The sequence below is a fragment of the Botryllus schlosseri genome, chromosome 1 (assembly GCF_051294905.1).
Source record: "Botryllus schlosseri isolate E-star chromosome 1, Bs_hap1, whole genome shotgun sequence".
Classification (NCBI taxonomy): Eukaryota; Metazoa; Chordata; class Ascidiacea; order Stolidobranchia; family Styelidae; genus Botryllus; species Botryllus schlosseri.
Window position 1 is genome coordinate 6,839,965 of NC_137236.1, and position 9,720 is coordinate 6,849,684.

Sequence of the window (9,720 nt, forward strand, 5' to 3'; positions counted from 1 at the left end):
TATTGATTGACGTAGTCAGTCATCCAGAACTCTTCTGAATTTTCGTCATGTAATGTTTTGTTTGATTGAGAAATGACTTTGATGTGATAAGAAAAATCAGCACCGCTATCAAGTTTCTGCTGCTGGTCTGTCTCAGACTCCAAATTCCAGATATCATGTATCAGCTTCAAAATTGGAAGTCACTAGTCATTTAGTCAACTCCAAGGAGCGTCGATCGGTGCGTCAGTGATGCATCATGTATGTTTAGTACAGTGCAGTTCCATCAACTGTTTCATGGCGATGCGGAACTTAATTTACTGAAACCTGTGATGTGATCGTCGATTTCGGTGGTGTTAGTGGTAGTTAGTTCGAACTGACTGGTCTTCCTTCGTCGTTTTCATATAATGACTGAAGCACCGTCGACGTCAAGTGGGTTACTCTCTAAGACGCAGAAAAAGAGTGACGTGTGGAAGGATTTCACTCTGATGCTGCATGATAATAACGGCCAGTATACTGGGTTTGCGAGATGTCAAAATTGCAATGTTCAGCTAAAGCATCACAAGTTGACAAGTGGTACGTCGCATCTTCGAAGACATATCGAAGCTTGTAAGAAGAATTGATCGCAGTTGAAATGCAAGTAAGCGAGTAATCAAAGGAGAAGGTGATCATGGGGAACACTGATCGCCGGGTGGAGAATACCGAAGAAGTGCCGGTTTGTCGTGGTGTTGTGCAGAAGACGTTTTGCCATCCAGACTTACGGTGAAACGTAAGTTCGATGAGGAGGCTTCATCTTTGAAGCAGAAGCTGTCAGAGGAACTAAGAGTTGCTATCAAGTGTTATGGGCTGGCTGGCATCACCACAGATATGTGGACCGATCTAGAGGGTCGCAGTTCTATTAGCTTGACTTACCATTTTGTTGGAGAGAACTTGACTTTCAGAAGTTCGGCAATTCACGGATACTAAAAAAACTGGTACGAATATCAGACAGGCTATCGAAAACATCGATTGGGATTCTTCGACAATGGTCTGAATATATTTCGGGGACTGGACAAGATTCGTCGGGTTATCTCGGAGTCTGGGATTGAGATCCCCGGAGTCGGAGGGACTTTGCCTCAGAGACCAAAGTTGTCGGAGGGACTCGGAGTCTCGAAAAGCAGACTCCGCTCATCACTGTAGCACCACAGCAAACCACCAAAACATTCTGGGTTGATTGATTGTTATCTACTGATTGTTATTCAACCGTAAATGATTGACAGGCCACGCAGTTACCGTTCTATCCCATTCAGTTTTCCATGGTTTCATGCTTGGTTGTTCCAAAGTCTATGTTGAGCGACTGTGGGTTGTTCTAAATCAGGGGCGGGCAACATGCGGCCCGCAGCTAGCTTCCGGTCGTATACGATAATGTGGCCCTCGTCTACATTCACTCGCGAGCCAATGTTTTCGACAATGAACATTAGCCTAACACAGTGGTTCTCAACCTTTTTGGCTTCGCGGACCCCTTTTGACCGTCACGGACCCTCGCGGACCCCCTCAAGTTTTAGTAAAATTTTAGCTCTATTATGGTGCAACCTTCATCTGTTTTGTGCACATATGAACTGTAGGCTTGTGATAAACAGCAAAATATTGGTTTTTCTTGAAGATGACATCATACTATTTATGTAGAAATTGGTGGACTTTTGTTATTTCAAAGCTAATTTTGCTGCTGTATTTCTTGAAGTACGTGGTCGTGTCTTGAAAATCCGCGTCTTTGTTTTGATATGAACGAGGAGTGCCGAAAATCATTTCCACAAAGATAGATGAAGGCTAATGCAATATTAACACATAACGCTTCCGACGATACTGTTGGCGTGATTGCAACATTTATGGCTCCAAATGAAGAAACACATATTTTATGAACATATCACGTCAAGCATCTAGCGCAGGGACGGGCAACATACGGACCGCTGGTCGGATTCGGCCTGCAACGACATTTTGATCGGCGCGCAGAGAGTTTCTACTGTCAAAGTGAAATCCTCATCTAGAAGTGCAGACAAATTTTATGCGCAAACTAATGGATCCAAGTTTCCAACCAGAGAAAGACTGTCATGAAACGATTTGTTCTGTTCGGGTTTGCATATATATTTACGAGCAAACATTTTCGACCATGAGCAATTGAATATTAACGAGACAAGGCTGCATACCAATATAACTGATGATATGAATTTCGGGGCTGGAGCGTAATGCTTTGATAGCAACGAAACACTCCTTGTTCATCAAAAAATCAGCCTTGTCGATAGGGCATCCGCAATAAGAATGCTCAAAATCTGACAGCCGAGCTTTAAGAGTATAGATATATCATTGTCCGACTTATGACGAGCGTCAGCCGAAAATATTCGGGTTCATTTCAATATGAATATACTATTCAATTGTATATTAAAGTTCTGTACCTCCAAGAAGCTGTTCCATGCATTGGGCCAAATTATGGAAATACTTCGGAAATTTTTATTTCAAACGACTGTTCACTAATTTGATGAGACTGCTAACTTCAAATTGAAAAGGTTTCGCAGACATTACGAAGTCACCCTGATTGACGTTACTATAGTGTACTATAATATCTCCATATTTTTATTTTTTCCACAAACCCCAACAAAACATCTCTAAACAGCAATTTGTTTGTATCAGCAGGTTTTTGGAAAATTGGCAATGAAACTGAGTTTCCACACTACGACAGTCCATGTCAGACGATTATTATGATGATATGAGTCATGAGGTTTTAGCATTTGTGGTGCGAAACTGCCTCATGCTTTCTTAAATTAAAAAATAAAATAAAAAATATGTTATCAGCCTTTTTAAAAATTTAGAGGTCTCGCGGACCCCCTGAAATTGCTTCGCGGACCCCCGGTTGAGAACCGCTGGCCTAACAAGACCAAGCCTCGTTCCAGTCAAACTTATGTTGACGTGCAGTCTTCACTGAGGGTTTATACGTCCAACATGCAGCCAGAGAGTTCAAAGAACTTGTATCGACCACGGATTGACTTTAACGCAGCTATTGAAGTAGGCCTACGTTACTAAATTAATTGACTACTGTTGTTGGTCTCTATGCTTACGCTTAAAAGTCTGTATGAAATACGATTTGTACCTTGTATAAGTGGATGAAGACGCGATTGATGCGCCGATTAACGTCGGTTTTGCAATATACTGATTTGCCCGATGACTGTGTGAATAGATGTTGTTGTATTAGGTTTCGGGATATGATATTGGTTGATGAGATGGTACAGAAGTAGGAGACAGGGCTAGTGGTCGATTGCGGTGGTGGGCTGTGGCACCTATCCGGCGTCGTTGGGCACCCAAGTGGTACCCCACCTAATACCGACATATATAGCCGCCACAATTTTGTGGTTACCAGTTGGTTTCCCTCGTGGTCACTTGCTTTCGACCCGCGTTGGTCCCTTGTTGTCCCCAAGTGGCCGTGTTACCTGAGTTGGATGAACATCAGGATTTTTGAATTTGGATTACGCCAAATTTGTGGGGGGTGAACCCAGCTGAGTCTTGCTCTGGTTGGCGGATCACCTCACCATGTCCGTCGTTGGTCATTTGCAAGGTGAAATCATTCCTTGCTCATTTGCAAGCATTCTTTCCCATTTGCAAGGTAAAGCCTTTCCCATTTGCAAGATTTGTTACCCATTTGCAGGGTAAATCGTTGCCCATTTGCAAGGTAAATCCTTACCTATTTGCAAGATTCCTTACACATTTGCAAGGTAAGTCCTTGCCTTTACCTATCTGATGGATTTCGTTGTCTTTTGCAAGGTAAGTCGTTTGATTTCTGATGGATTTCAAGGTAAATCGTGATGAGAATCTGGAGTTGGATTTCGCTGAATTGGTGGGGGGCATATGCTAGCACCAACTACATCTGGCGTTAGTTTTGAATCAAAATGTGGATTTTCGGATTTGATGGAAATCTGGATTTGGATCAATCCGAATTGGTGGTGGGGAGAGGTCATACGGTTGCACCAATTAACGTCAGTTTTGGATGAACATCTGGATATTTGATTTTTGATTTCGCCGAATTTGTGTAGGGTGAACCCGTCTTGCTCCACCATGTCGTGTGTTTCGACCGTTGTTGGTCATTTGCGAGGTGAAATCATTCCTTGCTCATTTGCAAGGTAAAGCCATTTCCATTTGTTTCCCATTTGCAAGATAAATCCTTACCCATTTGCAAGGTATACGAGCACCAACCCTATCGATCCGGCCCGCCAAGTAGCCTACATCATTTTTCCATTTCCGGACCGCCGAATCGAGAAGTTGCCTCCCGGGTTCTGAATGTTCAGTTGTTCACCGCATAATAATCAGGTCGATAACTTGCTAGATTCCCAATTTCATGCGTTCAATACAGTTTATTTTTACAAACAGTAGTTAAGTAACAAACACAGTTATGTCCGATTCATTTCGCAGAAGATGACGAGAATTTACTCTTACGCAGTTGTAGCAACAGATAGGACAATGGCAAATAAGAGACATTGAATTTCTGGACTCTCTTCTTCTGAGTAAATACCAGTGTTGGGATGACTCGAGTCATGACTTGACTCGAGTCACCTTTTTCGTATGACTTGAGTTGACTCGAGTCACTTTGTTAAAATGACCTGACTTGAATCGCGCCAAGTGTTTACACCGTATCCTATACATGCCATTGCTGTGTAGGCTACAGCATTAAAATTCTGATGCGGCGTTTTAACACTGGCACTGTACTCGTTAACATTAAGCCATACAGCTCAATTCAATCTTTAAATGTGCGATTTTTATTCAACTGTAACTGTAGTAAGAGCAATATGGGCGGATATAACGACGTGATCAATAGAAATTCGATTTGTACCAAATGGCCAATGGTTTGACGTTCGATATTGGTGCACTCGTTACCAGTCCATCCGGTGTCGATCAAGCTTATCGGAATATAATATTTTCCCGTTGAAACGAGTCGAATAATCGAATTAAACACTGTGCCATGCCCATAACGAATTAAACTATGCAGTGTGCACATTGCACATTTACAAGTTTACGAAACAGATGATTACAAATTGGAAATCGCGTATCAAATCAGTAATTTGTCTCCAACATAAAATACCATGGGGTTTTGGGCTACTCTTCTGCCATCCCCTATTTACGCTAGAAAATCCTTACTTGAGTGAATGACGATGATGCGGGCTCTAGTGCAGGACCACCCCTAAAAACTCGCCATCTTCCGTGGGTCCTGCACTTATTTTGGTATCCCATCTTGAAAGATACTTTTCAAAACTCTTTAAGGGACTAGAAAGTCAAAATTTGAAATATGAAAATTTTCATTTTTTTCCTTGGCTTGAAATATTGACATAGTACCTATACTCTGACCTCATGGCCTTATCTTACCCAAAACATAACTAATAACTTCATAATTTCGATTTTCATCGGCACCGGTTAGTATCTGTTATTACTGGTAAAATGTTTATTAACGTTTTTCTCCTTAGTAAAATTTTGTTAAACAGCGTCACGGTAAATCAAAAATTTGTATGACATATATGTCGTATAGTATTCATTAAGGTTTTTTTGAAAATCTAACATAGAGACCTGTGTTATGCTAAGAGACGTTTGGCCTAGGACTACCTTACTCTGAATTACAGAGCTTCACAGCAGACTTTTTGAGAAAATGACCTGAAATTTGAAATTTCAAAATGGAATTTCTCCTAGAAGGGTTGCACATATTCCTTCATATTTTAGCATAACACAGCACTGTCCTAGTACTTCCTACAGAAGGCGTTAGATTGAAAAAAGGGCTTCACAATATTGAGATTTAGCATTCCCCGTGTCGGTGCATTTTTTCTCCTTCAAATCCACAACCTGCAGGGTAGAACCAAACTATTTGTTTTTTTTGTATATAGCATAGCGACATCTAGCGACTGAAAATTTCATGGTGATGGGGGTAGTCTTCTGAGAGTTAGGTTTCTGACTTGCTAGTCCCCTTAAGTAGGTTTGCTCTACTTCTACAACTACCTCCAGTGGCTCGTTTTTCCACTCTTACACTTCTACTGAACAGATTTGTAGGAAAAACTAGTTGCTTCTTACACTTTGGATCTCGTGGGAAGAAGTTTTGTGATACTTGCAATTCTTACTCGAGTGGTAACAATTTCAAACTACTTCCATTACAGTATTTTTTGAAAACTAGGCCTAGAATAATCAACTTTTTCACGAATTTGGAAATTCCTACTTGTAGCCTACTTGAGTAGAAACTTACAACACTGCTTAGCCTCTTATTTGAGTGGCAACGATGAATACCTTGATATCTGCTCACGAAACAGCAATCTCGATTCAACCCCAACCTTCACCCACATTCGTCACTCACCTGCTTACATCGGGATCAACCGACTTTTCCTGTAGGCACCAACACCAACGGTGGGACCTGGAGCACTTTCTGGTCGCTAACCTCACGTTGCTGGGCGGCGGGCCAGGAAGTCATCCCGAATGAGGGGGACTCTGGAATAAAAGGGATTCTGTTTTTAGGGAAACATGAAACAAATTGTGACTCGATTATAACTGTAACTACAGTGTTTGACAAATTAGATTAGAATTAGAATGATAGCTATATAGTTTTTTTTTTTTTCGAATGAGATTAGAATTAGAATTATAACTACTCGGTGTTTTCCAAATGATATTAGAACTACAATTATAGGGAATTAGCAGGGTTGTAATGACTCGAGTCATGACTCGACTCAAGTTAGACTCGAGTCACGATTTTCTAATGACTCGACTTGACTCGAGTCATTTTCTCAAAACACAGAAATGACTCGAGTTGACTCGAGTCATTTCCTCGAAATACAGGAATGCCTCGACTTGACTCGAGTCATTTTCTCAAAATACGGAAATGACTCGACTCGAGTAAACGTGTGTATTGACTCGACTTGGACTCGAGTCATTGCGCATGACTCGAACCAAGTCATATGACTCGAGACTCAGACGACCAAGACCGACATTCATTGTAATTTCGCAGAACAAATAAAGTAACCACCCTATTGGGATTTCTTCTATTGGTACTGGTACTTGAAAATGCAACCAAAAAATGTTAAAAGTGAGGAAAATCAGTATTATAGAAATGCGAACTATTCAATATCAACAAACAGAGTTATAAAAGTGGGTTTAGCACAGGGTTGTAATGACTCGAGTCATGACTCGACTCGAGTCACGATTTTTGGATGACTTGACTCGATTCGAGACATTTTCTCAAAATACGGAAATGACTCGACTCGACTCAAGTCAATCTGTGTATTGACTTGGACTCGAGTCATTGCGCATGACTCGAAGCAAGTCATTGACTCGAGATACAGACGGCCAAGACCGACATTTCATTGTAATTTCGAAGTCAACACATTATTGGGATTGGGTTTGTAGGTACTGATGCTTGAAAATGCGACCAGAAACTGCTAAAAGTGAGGAAAATTGCTATATTATAAATGCGAACCATTCAATATCACCAAACAGAGTTAAAAAAGAGGGTTTAGGAAGACTTTAACTGGAAACTGAGCAGTCAACACAATGACTTGGACTCGAGTCATAATACTATGACTCGGACTCGATCCTCTGTTCGCTGACTTGGACTCGGACTTGACTCGGTGGGAATTGAAAATGACTCGACTTGACTCGAGTCAAAACTAGAAAAGTGGGGTTGACTTGTGACTCGGAGCTTTATGACTTGGTTACAACCCTGGAATTAGAATTACTGGATTTGTAAAAAGCTGGCCGTAGCATGAAGTTGAGTCCATATCAAATTATAGTTTGTTCTCATAAGCACGAGAAAGGCAAATGCCTATTATACAGCAAGCTTGGCTCGTTTCATTGTTATTGTCTTATTCACTACAGGCATGGGAATACGACTGAGGGCATCACACCATCACATTTTCTAAAAGGGGGCACTTATGTAAAAAAGAGGTCAAGAGCCACTGTTCTATATCAAGGGTATCATTTGGAGGCTGTCACATGATATGTTCGAATAATTATGCTGTTAAAAATAGATATCTCCTGGTTTTGATAGTGTATTTATGACAGGTTTTCAAATCTAGTTACATAATTCAGTAGTTTGAAAGACAGCAAATTCTACTGCTACCTGAAGTAGGCTACTTTTGGGTTGCTTGGAACAGCAATACTATTGCTAATACTTGAGTGAAATATGCACCGTCTTGACTATTTTGACAACTTCTGATCATGCATGCGGACTAGGGTGGTTCAGAAATAACTTTTTTTTTTAATTCCTAGGATTCACCGATTATATTGCTAGGTTGCCGAAAAACGCTCCACACCAATTTGGCTCGTTTCAACCAGTAAAAGCCGACGTAGAGCCAATTGAAATTTTGGAAATTATTATAATTTGTTTTCTTCAAATTTCATTGTCAACGCCATAAAATTGTTAAGTTGCTTAAAAGAACAATGCATAACAATTTTTCTCAATTCAAACTGGTAGAAGCAAAGTTGCTGCAATTAAAAGGTTTAGATTTGCAAAAATAGCATTGATGGTGGGTAATCCCAGAATTATTAATGAAAAACTCAATTAACTTCTCTTTTACGGGTTGGAATTGCTTCAAATTTGTTTTGCAACTTTCTGTAGACAACTCAACAATTTCATGAGGTTCACAGCAACAACAAAAAAAATTTGAATAAATACCGTAATAAATTTCAATTGACTCTGCCTCGACTTCTACTGGTAGGAATTAAGCCAAATTTTGTGTGCAGCATTTTAAGGCAACCTGACATTCTAATCAGTGAATCCCGGGGATATGGAAAATAAGTTATTTTTGAACAATCCTAATGCATGCAATCGCTGATACCGGTAGTTTTTTTTTTTGTGACTATTTCGCGACAACCAAAAGACTTTACCCCCTCCGAATTTGCTGGAAATCTGTGAGCCATATTTAATGCTTGATTTCTATGTCAGTTCGTAATGAGTAAATGCTGGATGTAGGAGTCTGTAGGCTATAAATATATGGTGTGATGATGTTAGGGAAGATAATATGTTGATATGAGAGTCCATGGGATTCCACTTGATTCATTTAAAACAGATATTGTCTACACTGTAGATGGAATGTTTGCTATATATTTCTATATTGTCACCCATTCAGGATATTACAAAATTACACATAAACTCACATGTCGCCATCATGATTCCTGGAAAGCTGGATGTCTAGATCTCTTCTTTTGATCGATGAAAAAGCCTGAAAGAAAATCTCATAATTACACAACAGTAAAATGAAACAGTGGTTCCACCAGCCACCTGGAACTGCATAGAGAACAAAAGTATCAGAAAATACTTTCATTTGGTGTAGAAAATATATTGGTGTCCACAGTGAAGTGGTTCACTTTAGTTTATTCATTCCATCGTTACGGCATTACAGAGACGTCACATTGCTAGGTTTGTACAATTTAGGAAGATTTGGTTGTTCATTAAACTCTGACCTGTGCCCAATGTCACATCAAAGATGTAATCAAGTACCGGTATCTCATATAAGAGACTTACTAAATGTGGCTTGAAAATATAGCCAGATAAAACTCATCTTGAATGACAATTGATGAACTTGCTCTAAATTTGCACCTTGCTTGACTCTGACCCACAGAAAATCCTTGCCTGTGATGATGAAGAAAGGATACATCTGGTTAGAAATGATTCAAATTCGATCTTTCCAGTACCCAATGTGTTGAGACTTGTTGTTACAGATAGATATAAGATCGTCACTAATGGTTGAATTGAAT

At 40.1% G+C, this 9,720-nt stretch overlaps 1 protein-coding gene across 7 annotated transcripts in view; it reads right to left on the reverse strand.

The window, feature by feature from the left end:
- LOC145432990 (uncharacterized) overlaps positions 1-9,720 on the reverse strand; it is a 299,451-nt gene that overhangs the window by 226,627 nt on the left and 63,104 nt on the right. The window lies entirely within an intron of this gene.